The sequence below is a fragment of the Phalacrocorax aristotelis genome, chromosome 2 (genome assembly GCF_949628215.1).
Source record: "Phalacrocorax aristotelis chromosome 2, bGulAri2.1, whole genome shotgun sequence".
NCBI classification, from domain to species: Eukaryota; Metazoa; Chordata; class Aves; order Suliformes; family Phalacrocoracidae; genus Phalacrocorax; species Phalacrocorax aristotelis.
In genome coordinates, this window is record NC_134277.1 from 111,800,850 (window position 1) to 111,815,594 (window position 14,745).

General features: G+C 40.1%; 1 protein-coding gene across 3 annotated transcripts in view; it reads right to left on the reverse strand.

The window, feature by feature from the left end:
- The window catches only part of RALBP1 (ralA binding protein 1), a 35,811-nt gene extending 21,087 nt beyond the window's left edge, over positions 1-14,724 (reverse strand). Inside the window, exon 1 of one of the 3 annotated variants that reach the window (XM_075084680.1) lies at positions 14,586-14,724. The gene's annotated coding sequence lies outside the window, so the exon portion shown is untranslated. Of the gene's footprint in view, positions 1-14,514 lie in introns of all 3 variants that reach the window. The other 2 variants (XM_075084682.1, XM_075084681.1) reach the window with 2 other exon arrangements.
- Positions 14,725-14,745: the final 21 nt, after the last annotated feature.

Sequence of the window (14,745 nt, forward strand, 5' to 3'; positions counted from 1 at the left end):
TTTCTTCCTGGATGTTGTTTTCTGCTGAAGTCTTTTGTTTCCTCATGATTATCTTCTCACCTTGTCCCCATTTCTCCCACTGGCTCTCAGTCTCTCCCTAGTATTACAAGAAGTCATCTTCTTCCTTACCTCCCCACCAACAGCAGGCTCCTTGACTCCCACCAGTTCTTGTTCACTTGACATTTGATTCTTCTTTCACAGGAGCTATTACATGCTATTAAATGACAGCATCAGAGAGCTTCTCGCAGTTCAAGCGCCTCCTCAGACATAGCTACTCTTTTCAGTACTCCTGAAATGCAGTGTTTTGAACCATCTTCCTGCTCAACATGGAGCTGAGCCTTCAGAATAATTGAGTGTGAAAAATACACAGCCTCCACTGAACATATGCAGAAGTGTGACCTTTCCTCTATCCCCCAAGGAAAGACTAAATTAAAAGAGATTTTAAACGTGGAAAGCAGAAGGTTTGTCCTTAACACAAAAACTCCTCGCCATCACGGCACTATGATTTTTCAAGACCATACATCAAGCACAGCGTTGTGGGTTGGGGAGAGGAAGGAAGATGCCTGCATGGGCAAAATAATGTGCTTTTCCTAGCCTCACTTTAGAAAATAGCTAAACTCTTTCCTAAAAAAAGAATCAGCCTAAGCTACTTATCTAGTAAGTAAAAATTAATACTAAACAGCTGAGATTTGGAAAAACCATAGAATAGTGAAGACAGAGAGACACAACAGCCAGCTTTAATAGATCTCACTTATTACAGTGTGTCATCTAAAATGAACATGTTAAAAAAAGGTTTGAAAGACCAAACTCACAGCTCTTTCATTCAGTACAGAATGCTCTATTATTTCTATTTTGCGCTGAGTCTGTATTTTGACTTTGTGGTTCGTAACCAATTGCAACAGCAGAAGCAAATTAGAGCAGGTGATGGCATGCACAGATATTATTTTGTAAAGCTGCTGGGCAGAATGAAGGACACAGAGCATTTTTCTGCAACAAACATTATGCAAGATCACATCTGAAGCACAGCGGATATCCCCAGTTCATCCCATTTTGCCACAAAGAGGCATACTCTCAAAATCTGGGTGTTACATTGAAAATAATCCCAAGAAGTCAGTAATCAAGGGATGGAGGCAGAGTGGGAACACTTACTCAGCTACCAGAGTCTGCTTTATTGCAACTACCCAAAACCAAGGTCCAGAACACAGCAGTGCCTCATCATGGTATGTCTCAGTCCAAAAGACCTGGAAGATCTGTGAAGAAACTGATGTTACTCAAAGAAATGAGGCACACTGCTTTTGGACAAAAACTATCCTAGTAATAAGCATAGCTCTATTTTGGAAAGTAACAAACCAGAAGAGGAAAGAAAAAAAAAAAAAAAATCTATCGCTTGTGGTCTAAGCATGTCACAGCACTTCAGAAACTATGAGTGGTACTCATACAACTGCTGAGGTAGGTGAAAAAGATGACTTGGAGATGAGAAGACAGTTAGCATTAAGTTATTTATCAAGACTATGCAATGTCTGAGACACATCTAAGTTCTGTGTCTGGCTCAGACTATTGCAAAGTGTGGGAGGCCATTAAAACCATGGCCCTTCCAAGAGTAGAGGATATCGTTAAGTATGCCCCAAATTAATCATCTTATAACTACTGATGGTTGTCAGCTACAGCAAGAGCTTAGGCAAAGAACAAAGTTTTTACTAGCTTAAAGCTAATAAACCATTTATGTTTTACTCAAATTGTTCTGAGCTTTTATTACTGCAATAAAACACAATAGTTTAAGCTGTGTTTTGAAATAAAAAGATACATACAGAAAAGCTTAATACAAAACATGGCTTTCACTCAAACATTTCTTAGACTGAAATATTGCCATGCTGTCAAGTAGCAAAATGACATCAGAGATCATCTATTTTATTTAACAAGCAATACCCAGTTACATACACAGTGCCCTTCCCTTTCTTTAATAAGAATGGCCATGAAATGAGAAAGAAAAGGGAAGTGCTTCATGTAGACAGGTAAAGCAAGTTTAAAATTTCACAAGCCTCAAGTAATCATATAAACATAGCATTAAGTAACTCCCTTGTGAGTCACGCATTCTTCATAACTGGCGATAATTAAAGCCTTAAGAAGGGCCTTCAGAAGATTTTTTGGAGAAAGAACAAAATGCAAACTGCATAGCAGCATTCAGCTCCTAAACCTGATTACTTTCCAGGATATGTGATGCTATGAGAATGTTAGAAACCTTACTTTAAAGGAGAGTGTGTAATCACACAACTCAAGTCACACAGGAGCAAGCTGTACATTTTTCAACCATAATGCCGGCATCAAAGCAGCTCTAAAAGTAACGAACAAGCTTGTGTGTTCTCTCATTTACCTGTAGGTGGATAAAGTCTGCTGCAATTACAGCACCATCCAAAGTATTTCAAGTTCTGCTCTAAGAGTCCATACCAACTCAGAAGTAGCAATATACAAATACACAAAACTCCTTAGCTGTCAACAATCAGAGAGCTATAGACCACATCCATATTCGAGTGGACTCTTGCAGGAGCCAGCTCACATTCAGAGTATGTAGCAGTATCGAGGTTATTCCCTATTATTGAGGGTACTCCAGCTCTTCATTAATCCATTCAGTAGACAGCCAACCTTAAAATAAATAATTAAATAATGCCATAGACATTTTAGAAATATTAGAAACCTTGTTAAACATTATGATAAAGTCTTATAATCACAAGAAGATAAAATCTCCAGATATGTGGTAACATATGCCTTCCAATTTGGTTCACTTCAGGGAAAGTATCACAGCCTCAAGCCTACAAATTCTGTAGATCTCCATCAGGATGCAATGCACAGGCTGCTTCCAACAGACGTCTTGGGGAAAACAAAACTCGGACCCCGTGGAGACTTAAATGCTTTGCTCCAGAGACAGCACACCTGAAAAGAGACTGACCATAACCACATAGGAAAAGACCCTGTCCCACGACTCTGCCTCCTGCGCTGGCTACGCTGTCACACTGCCAGTTTTGCCATAACATCGTACTTCCCTGCTGATGCTTGCTGTCACAGTTTACATCCTGCTGTCTGCTCCAGAGCAAGCTAAAGCAGGTAGTCTAGGAGAAAAGCCTAGGCACAAATCTTTGTTACAGGGTAACAAACAAAGCCATATACAGAGGTTACATGAACTATGCCACACACGGCTCCCATGCTTATTCCCATCCAGGAATATCTCAGCAAGCCCCGCTACACATCTTTCCCCAGCTGAATCAACTGCCACGGAAGCAGCTTCAAAGCTGTGCATTACATTATGATCATAACCACACATACAATGGCATTCTTGGAAATAACTGGCCAGCTAACAACTGGAAAGACTACTGTTTAATTGCTTTACATTGCATGTTTCTGGCGTAACAAGCAGAAGGTCTCCACTCTGCATCATGAGGCAGATGGGCACTGTAACCAGGCCAGACTTTTGCAGGAATACCTTGACTAATCAGCTACCTGCGTCACAACTGCTACTGCCTACCTGAAGAATAACTTCCAGTTCCTCAAACTTCTTGGGACAATGCTGGTCCACTGTTCATGATTCTCTAGTCTTACTCCCTGTGAATCCTGCTCCTGGTCCCTGTGCTCTTGGTGCCACAAACACCAACTCCTTTCCTAATCATACTTAAGCCCAGTACACTAGTTTCTTATTCAGTGGTCTAGTCCCACTGCTTCCCAGGCTCAGTCCCTCTCCATCAGTTTCTTCATTCCCCGCTCCTGCAGTCCAATTCCTCCACCATCAGGACTGTACCTCTTCTCTCTCACAACCTCCTCCTCATCATGCAGGTGTTCAGCACCTAGACATGTGCAACTTCAGTCTCACCATTTCTCTCCTCCACACCCAATGCCTCAACTAATCTCTCCGCTTGGCTGCTCACAGCTTCCCAGGTTTTTCCCTTGCTCCCTTCTATTTCTCCCACATTCAGTTTTAATAAATGCTTCTGAAAACTATGGTCCACAGATAAGCAAGGGAACTCGGAAGGTCATCTCCAGCCAAACTTAGGTTTCCACTCTAAAATGCAAATAGCATTAAAAGATTTGTCTGATTACCAAAATATTTTTAATTCAAGAGATTTTATTTCCTGCTAGCTTAATTCTCAGAAATAGTTTGAAAGAATTTGGTGAGAGTGTTTTGTTTAAATTTTTAAATACCAGCCCAAGAAACCGAACCGAGCAATTTTCAGCCCAAATGAAAATGTGGTAACTATTGATAAGGGCTAAACTATTGAGAGCTGAATTGAATAATATGAACTGTCCTGCAAATGTATCAAACCCTCCTATACTTCTGAAAAATGCCACAATGTACAACATATATAATACCCGCTATTGCTTAGATTGGCCTTAGAATTACTCCTGGCATGACAACCCTGCCCCTTTTTCTCCTGTCTACCTCTCCAAATCCCCACTTGTGCCAGCACTAATGTTTTTAAAACAGAACAGAAAGTTTTACTTTCACCACTTAACAGAGGAGGGAGGAAATGCAATAAAAGGTGTGCAGTTTACTTTTCCAACAGTCACTATAAACATAGCATCACCTCAGGTTTTGTTTGCCCTCAGGACTTTTTAACAAGTTTTACAAAATTCACATTTTCTAACAGGTATTTTGAAGAGTTGTCTAATCCCTAGTCACCAAAGGTCTGCAGCAAGTCATACAACAATTATGATCTAGCAAATTAAGACTAATTTTTATACTTTTATCAGTTCATGGGGTACATTTATTTAATAGCAAATTCCCCATATCAAGGATTTAAACTACAGCATCCTTCAGTCACACTCCAGTACCTGAACTCAGCCAACCTGAGAACAGCAGTCCATTTAGTGGAGTCAGTTAAAAAAAAAAACAAACACAAAATCCTGACTGGTTGAGCTGAAGGTACTACAAATGCTGTTAAAAAAGCAAGTGCTGATCATCAGAGTGAAAAAGTACATTAAAAAAATTAAGCAGAAGAGAAGTCAATGGATTTGGCATAAAATATTTTACTGGAGGTTTAAGCATTTCTGCTATTCTTTGAAAAGCATCTACAGACTGACCATGACACTCCAGGGAACAGAGTCTAGTTTTCCAGAGAGGCCAGAGCTCTGCACACTCAGTTCCACTGTGCAATTTAAAAAAAAAAAAAAAATCTAAGACTATATATAGCCTAGTTTTAGTTTTTGTGTTTGTTTTGGGTTTTGGTTTGTTGTTTTTTGGTTGGTGTGTTTTTTTTAAGAGTGCATTAGCTATCGTGCTAAAATACTAGAAATTATAGGGATAAACAGCAGATATTAAAGACACTTAACTTTGGATTCAACATTGGCAACAAATTTGGGACATGCCTACACACCAGAAACATGTAATGTAACACACTGGCATTTCTGTAACAGCAATAATTCACCTGGCAAAAGCAACGGCAGCAGTAGAGATGCAGTAACACATCACAAGGCTCCTGCCAGCAGGTAGAGTTCAAGCTCTATGGAACTTTTGGGAAAATACTCAGCTGACATGTACAGGCAGATGCCAATGCCACTGCATCATCATCATCTTTTTTATCCATTCCAATTACAAGAAAACCACAACAGGCATGCTCCCCTACAAAGGCTGCTTAACTTGTGTCTGCTGGTTTGTCCTCTAAAAGCCACTTGGGACCATCTACCAGCACACTGAGTTTGGCACAGATCAAGTCTCACTACGCTTGGTCAGCTGCATAAACCTGCTTAATACGTAGAGGAAACTACAAAGAGCGCACATGCTGCATGAGGTACTGCATGCTGAATCCAGACAGTGTCACTTTTTAATCGATTATTGAGATATTATTTTTCAGGCTGAATGTAGAAAAATCAATTAGAAGTACCCTACTTCTTCAGTGAATTGGCTGAATTGTGACCATTATTTTATTCATAGAATTTTCAAACAGCATTAAGTTCATTTTACAGAAGTCACTTCATAATCCTTTAACTGGGAGGTCAGTATGAATAGTCTAGTTTACCTTACCAAAGGGAAAGAATATTCCATTCTAAGGCCTTATTGTTCTCGGATATAAGCATTTTCTGAAAGTATATTAATGACACACAAAGCTTTAGGGTTAAAACTGTGATAATTAAGTTTCTTGTGCTTTACATTGAATTTTTGCCACCATGTATTGAACACAGGCGAAGAGATCTATAATTACAGTCTGTCACTTGAACTGACAACTCTATAACATAAGGAGAAACTAAGAACAGCTTTGCTTGGATCTCTTCATAGTGTGATACACGACACAGATGATCAGTTTCCATGTATGATTTTTTTTCATGTTTAAAACCCTGCATGTTCCAATGTAACACAGGCAAATCATATCCAACTTTTAGTGAATATTAAATTAAAACAGAACTATGGTGGTTGAGATAAAACCCATTCTACTGTCACAGCAGAAAGGAAGAGACAGACTTTGATCTAGAAAAATTGTTTTCAAAACAGCTTCTCTGATTATTTTCAGTGATTATTTAATAACTGTGTCTATCTGCTGACTATTTGACAACTCTGTCTATCTGCAGCACATTTGGTTTTGGCTTAAACAGTCCTGTATATTATCGCTCTAACATCAGTGGCTACTGACCTAGAAAGCAAAGTGAAAGCAAAGACTCCCCTTCTGCCTTCACCAGCTGTTCTATTAGGCCCATATTGAGTAAAAACTGGATATTGGGTTGCATGCAAATGTTTTCCCAACTTAACTATAATGGATAGGAGTATAATGTTTCTGTGCTCCTAGCACAGCAGTTTTTAGCAAAGCCTCATTGTAGATGCAGTTTTACCACTGAAAGATTTTTTTCTGATGGAGCTTATTTCATTTGGAGATCTGTTCTGAGCCATGACAACAAAATAATAGTTTTATTGATCCACATTACGTCTATAGCAGTGCAACCTGCTGGAATAGATGCTGATGTCTGTCAAACTCATGCTATATGTAAAATAAAATAATCTTTTTTTTTTTTTACCATGGTATATTAGTTTCCACACAAGGAGAGGACTATATCATCTCCTCTTTTCAGACATATTCCCATCAATGCCAATGTCAACACTTCATCAAGACCACATTAATTGTTTAGCCCTTCTGCAATTTTCTAAATTTTTGGGTTGGTTTTTTTTTTCAGTACCGTATGTAGAGCTGGGATTAACAAATTCTGTTTTCCACCTCTGCCCCAGATTCACACAATACCCAAGGGGAAAGTAAATTTAAATATTTATAAGCTCAGTAGATTATTAATTATGATTAGCATCACCACCTCCAGGGCTGAGATGTTGCAAAACGTCATGCATGTGAACACTGAAAACACTCCCAAATACATTCAAGGCAAGGTGCGGCACCACCCAGCCTGAGGCAGCAGCTGGTCTCCAGGGTTCCTCTCTGCAGTGAACAGCTGGGAAGCAGGAACCTGCCTCTGCAGCCAGCAAAGGCTTCTTCAGAGGCGACTACGGCGAAGACTGACGAGTTAAATTACCAATTACTGAAACAGTAGCAGGACCCACAAGTTCACAATATTTGTCTTTTATGCCAATTTACATAGCCAAAAAGCCTTACAAAAAAACATACATGGAAACACCAGCTTTATAGAAAAATGTATAAACATCCTTAGAATTTAAAATTAAATTCACATATATTTTCTAAAACAAGATTGAGCTCAGTCTGTAGCACCTATATGCAGTAATTTTCAGCAATCCTATGGCTTCAGAGTATCATAAAAACGCCATACCTTATGAAACACACAGTGATTGTTGTTTTCAATTTACTTGCCAAATACAATAAAAATCAACTGAATAACAAGTCAAATAGACAGTAAAAGTATGTATCCTTCACAGCTGGCAAAAGAGTTCAGTATCTGATAGCACTGGACCAAAGAAGTGCTGCCTGCCATTCCCAAATCTGTTGCGTAGTCTTGTCTACACAAGCAAACTCATGCTGCTTTAAATAAAATTAGTGTAGGTAGTTTAATGAAAACCCTGGTGTATATATAAGACCAAATAGTGCCATTGTCCTCTCCTGCCCCCCCCAAAAATAAACTGCCTCTGTCACTATAAGACATTTTCAAGTGTGGTGAAACCCTCGCTCGTAAGTACTAAAAAACACCAAATGTTATTACCTGTCAAAAATATGCATCTGTAACTGACTGTTCTAGTGATACGCACTAACTGCAAACTTTGGTGACATACATTTGTGTATCTTTTAGATGTCTTCGAGGTCTGACTGAAATAGGATATTAAAAACTTACAAAAGAAGGATTTACAAAGAACTGGCAACCAAAAGCCGCCAAACCATAATAGAAAACTGTAAGGCAGCTTTACCATAAAATAAATAAAATATCACAAAATTGTAGCACACAAAAGGAATGTTGCAGGTAACAACCGATGCAACTTCTTCATTGTTTTTTGGTTGGGTATACAGATTTTGGCATATTCCAAGAAATGTTTGTAATAGTCATTGCCAGAAAATTAGTTCTTCTGAATGACCTTTATCAAGGAACTTGGATTTGAGTCTACATCTTAGTATGTCAGTCACATTAATTTATTGAACCACTGAGACAACAAAGTAGGAACTCCACATATTCATTGCTTCCTCTTTCAGCTGCAAAGTTTCATTTCCTCCAACAACTGTTAAAATAATTTTCAAAAGACAACTGATAAAAGCACGCTTGATCACCAGTGGTATGAGTCGTACAAATTTGAGAACTGCACCTCCAAATTTCAAGATTAAAAGTTCAGAAGCGTGACCTGTGAAAGATCTCTGCATTTAAGGTTAGCTTGCAAGTGGCCATCACAAAGAAAAACTTACAGAATTTGTAAAAATTAAAACATCTGGAGAACAAGAAAAACTAAATCCACTAGACTGAAATAAAGCAAGGAGTTTCTGGGTAAATCTATTCAATCAGTTAATTTTTTTCTTCCCTCAAGCTCTTACATTTTTATTCCAGTCAATCAATTTAAAAAATCCGATCAAATATGAAAAGCTCTTTAGGCTATCTTAAAAGAACAGCATCTCCTTTGAAGCCACCACAACTGAAAATTAAAAGGAGGGTGTCAGATGATACTCTTCTTTGAATCCAATTAAAAAAAAAAAAAAGGTATTTTAGGTTTTGTACAGATTAGCATTATGCTTTTATATAGCATGTGGTTCACAATATTAAAATCTACGGAGTTAGATAATTACAAATATAGTAAAATATCTGCCAATTTAATTATCTTACATGAGGCAATATTAAATTAATACACTCAATATTAAGTACGTGAAAGTAGTGTATTGAACAGAGGAAAACAATAACCAAGAAGTATGGAATTCCATACTAATGTGATAGGAAAAACACTACTAATACCATTAAATGAGAGTTTCATTGTTGGCATATCTAGCATTAGAATTTACATTTAGCATTCAATGTAATCAACGCTAAGAAAAATCAGTGAAAATTTATTTTCACTGCAACATTCGAAAGAATTCTGCACTTTGACTGGGGATGCTTATATTTTAACACACATACCTGGACAGGCTAGAAATACTAAAGTAGCAATAAGTCTAATTACTAGGGTAAGTTAAATGTTACATTTCACAGTAGTTAATATAGAAAAAAACATTAAAATTATAGCTTCTAACTCTTAAGTGTACCTTCTGTTTTAAAAAGTTAGGTATGGTTTTAAAGTGAAGTGATATCCTTGCAGAATTTTTACTAATTTTTTTGTGAACAAGAGAAGCTGCAGTTTTTGGCACTGTGATAGCTCTTTTTCCACAAGCACCAAGTTAACACTATTATTATCATTTTGTTTTTAAAAACCATGTGTCCAGCTCAAGCTCTGGTAGTACCAGAGATCTATGTTCAGTCCCAAGAGTTCCTTCCTGCCAGATGTCTGCCTTCTAGCACAAGGCTCAGACACCTGTAATACAGAAGCCCAGGGATCCTACTGAAACTGTGAAACAGGAAGTCGACTTCATGCACTGACTTAAGCTAGATCATAGGAATGTGAAATCTTCATACTAGAGAGAACAAAATGAAACAAAAATACATTCTATCTATGCATAACTACATGAATTGACTCGAGTGGAGAGTTGTTCACTGCTAGCAAATGTACAAAACAGCCAACCTGAAACTAAATTTATTTTCCGTAAAATAATTTTCATTTTTGTCCAAATTTGCATTCTGTCTGATTTGGAATGCCAAACCTTACAACTCCTCACTCTTCCCCTACAGCAGCAGCCATCTGGCCCCTTCCCACCTGACACAAGCAGCCATCACTCATCCCTCTCTTTCCTTGTGTGCCTCCAAAGACCAAAATAGCCAGTTTAAAAAAGCTCAGTTCCTTGTGAGCAAGAAGGAGAATAAAGAAGGCCGCGTGCAAATGAGAAATCTGTTCCTACTCGTTGCAAAGCTGCCTCTTCCATCACACTGAAGTAGAGGGCAGCAACTACTCCTATGAAAAAGTGTACCCCCCAGAAGGTAAAACAGTGCATCTCTGCACACTTCCGCAAGGTCTTCCCCAGCACTGTGCTTCGTGTTGGCTGTAGCTGGCAAGAATCATTAAGCCGTTCCCTGCTTCCTCCAGGAAAGACAGTAGCCCAGATGGAAGCAAGCCAGGGATTGCCTACAAGGTCATACCATAAATTCATCTCTAACACCAAGGATCGTAAACCTTCTCTTAAAGAAATTTTATAGTTACATTGATTGCTTAAGGTTTGTATTTCTACATATCTCCCCAGCACTTAAAACAAATGGATAGATAACAAGCTATTAACAATTAAGAGCACACCAATGAGGAAGAAGCGACTTATATAATGCCCTTCAATTACTACTATATCAGAACAACTGCATGACTTAATGTTGCACATAGATAACAATATTAAATTTGATTAAACCTAAACATAACATTTTCTCTACTTTTTTTTTAAACTGGGCTCCACACCACATTAATTCATGCTACTAAACATCTCACTATACTTATACTTATTCAGATTCATATTATTACTGTTTTAGCAACTCATGAGCACTTTTTCTTTCTTATTATAAAATTCTGTGTTTATTAAATAATTAGTTGTTATTTTTCAGTCAAGATGTTATGCCAAGCTGCTTCTGGGAGAAACTGGGAAATGTTTATTATCTGTGCTTTTGTTTACTTAGTATTAAAGAAGCTACACAAGGAGAAAAATACCAAACCACGTCTCTATTTAAATAGATCTTTCTTATTTACAAAAAGAAATACTACTTGTAGGTAGTGAACAGATCACTCCTAAACATTGAAATCTCCTTTTTTTTAATTGTTAGATCTCAGTCTCACATGCATACTTGGAATTCATAGATTAGACAAGAAAAAAAGATGCCTTCTGCTTTTTCAATACACAACTAATAATAAATGACACTAAGAACCCCAGTTGTATCTCCCAAATACTTCTGGTCAGACATATTTTGTTTAGGTATTAACTTTGTTTTTTACCTTCTTAATAAATTATTTAATCCACTGAAGTCACTGTATTTTGTATTTGTCTTTTTCACAAATTCTTCCCTACTAGTTCAAAAGTGCCACAGCACTTTAGTGATGAAACCTAAATATAATAATTTTTCCTAGCACACTGTTTTCTAGAAACAGGACAGAATAAACTATAATCTCTCTGGATAAATTTGAGCTGAGTGTTGTGTGAGCCTCTGTACAGGATCACCACTCCTTACTCTGACAATTACATATAACCCTCCCCACCCCACTTCCCAGCAGCTGCCCCAAATAAGCAGTCATCCCCCTCTTTCTACTGCAGCCTAAAGAAAAACTGGAAGCAGGGAGCTCAGGATCCCTGCTGTTACTCAGCTTCAGAAACAAAGGCTTGCTGTTGCTACCACCAACATGGATGGCTCTGTCACTCTACGACACCTTCACAGCTTCAACCAAGTTTGTATTCGCTGATGTCAAGCCCAAAAGGTGAGAGATGGCTGGGATGGGAAGAAGTATGGAGAGGAAAGGAGTCATACCTTTCCTTGTCCTAAAATCAACCCACATCCTTACCTTTCCAGTTTCTGCCATGGCAGGCAGAAGATGTAATTGTTATTTGGACAGCAACCACCTCTCCTCTCAACACCACATGTCTGGGGATGCAGCCTAAGTACAAGCCTCCCGCAGGCTACTTCCAGCCCAACCATGGGCTCATTTGAGTTGGTTTTTTTTTTTTGAGCAACAGTTTGAAAACTATGGTCTATGAGGCTCAGGTGAACAGCAGGAATAGCTGATAAATTCTTTAGGTGAAAATCTGAAGCAGGCATATGGCAAACCATGACTGGTTTTAAGGGTAGCGAATCAGTGAATGATTCAAAATAATCAGGTGCATTAGTTCAGAGAAAAGCTTAGTAGATTATACTAGACATACAATAAGCTGAAGATAAATGTCATACTATACTTTATTTTGGCATTTTGAGGCCGGGTACATGACATCAAGCTTCACAGAAGGAAAGCAGATTTGCATTTGTTGGTATTTATTGCTGAACAGCAGCATCTTCCATATTAGTCTAAAAACAGCTTATAAGAAACAGCAGTGTTTACTCAGAAAACATTCAAACCTTTTCTGTAAGAAAATACAGCTAAAACATATTAGGGAAGTGCCTAAAGGGTACAACTGAGATCAGAATCCCAAAGTGTTAGATACAGTGCATACACACATCAGTTTTGCTTTAACTACAGGTACAGAATTAAGCCATGCCGCCCTGAAACAAGAATGCAGTTTTTGCAATACTGAGACAATATATTCTGGCATAGCCCTCCCATCCCTAAATACACCTTAACTAAGAGAGAATAATGCCAGAGTTACATCTGGAGTATTAAAATTTTGAGGCAGCTATTCCTATCTTCTATTTCAGATGTGGGAAGACTAAAGAACACCACTTATTTTCTGAAAGCTAGAATCGAGATCCCTACAACAGGGAAGTTCCCTGCTTCTCCAGAATAAACACCCCATTTCTGATCTAGCTACCTAGAACATTACAGCAGGGGGTTAGTAAATTTCAAACACTTAGAAATAGTAAACACTCAAAACCAGAACAGTTTGGAAGTTGCTTTTTTTTTATTTCTATTTTACTGCTCTGTAGAAAAGAGCCCCTCAAGAGTATGTGTCACACTGGCTGCATAATGATACTATCTATGGACTGTACTACAATGAATTGAAGCCGCCGTATGGCATCATTCATCAGAAGCTGTATGCAACACCTCAAATGACATAAAAACCCAAACCTCAGGGATCTCTCTCCCATTTTTCTTTAAGCTTGCTAATAAATTCACATCTATTACAATCCTGCATCATATCCAACAGAGCCTTAACATCACACTCGAATGGGTGCATTATAGCAATGCTGAACACGCATGGTTAGTGCTTCAAGTGCTTTCCATGTGAGAAATAGGTATAAGAATGTAATGATGGTTGTTTTGCAGTGCTGGAAAAAAAAACAAACTTACACAAATCCATCTGGTTTATATAACTGGTAAAAAGGACTTAGCCTATTATGTTTTATAATTAGCGGTTGGACTCGATGATCTTAACGGTCTTTTCCAACCTTAACGATTCGATGATTCTATAATTATTCCTCACTGAGGATGACCATTAACCTCAGGGACGCCAGGGTGCGGGGGGAAAATCCAAACAGCACCATTCTCACAAATAGATACCTTCAAATTATCAGTGTGGATTCCTGCCATTTTCTTTGTGGTTTATTTTAACATATATAAGCACTTAAAAGCAAAATCTGCTTATTTACTCATATATTACACACTGACACACAATGTATGGCAAGACACGCTTTCTAAACAACATTATTAGGTAAAAAACACAGCACCCTTAGAACCTGTTAAACATGCTAGACGCAAAAAAATGACAGCAATGGTAAGAATTTTCTGGTTTTTAAGATATGACTTCTAGGCGAACGTAAATGCACAAAAACTCCGGCTTCTCCCTCCCCCCAAAAAAAGCAGCCCCAAAGCAACCTGCCAGGCAGCTCGCCCGTAGCCCAGCAGACCCCCTCACCCGAGCCTGAGCTACAGCGAACCCGGCACGATTCGGAGCGCATAAACACTTCAGAAAACCGGGCGGAGCGGACGAGGAGCCCATCCCGAGGGGCACGGTGCCCCTTCCCGCAGGGACCGGCGGGACAACAAGGCCAGCAAGCAAAGGAGAAGGGCCGGGTCCCCCGCCCGGGCCTCCCGGCGGAGGAGTCGCCGCTGGGGCACACGGCCTGTCCCCAGCGCGGCGCCTCCGCCGCCGGGACACGCAGGCCGGGCCGAGCCACCTCGGGGCACGGCAGCGCCCCGGGCCTGTGGAGCTGCCACCAGCGGCCCCGGGCCGACTGAGGGGGAGAAGGGGGGCGGAGCCCCCAACGGCCCCTCCCCTCCCCCACCCGGTAGCTGCGCGGAGGGGGGCGGCTCCCCGCCGCCCGTTATTCGCCACCCCCACTCCCCCCATGCCTCCCTCCTGTCCCGTCCCGCCCCGCCAGCCCGGCTCCCGCGCCGCTCACCGGTGACGGCGGGAGGCCGGGCCGGGCCAGGCCGAAGACCCCCGTCTGCCCCCTCACCCGCGGCAACTAACCGTTGGGGTCCCGGTCGCCGGCGCAGCGGCTCCGCCTCGGCCTCACGCGCGGGGCCCCGCCTCACGCCCCATCCCGCCGTCTCCGCCGCCCGCCCGCCCGGCTGGCAAGGACGGCCGGGGAGCCGCGCGAGAGGCCACCACGCAAGCGCCGCCGCCTCGC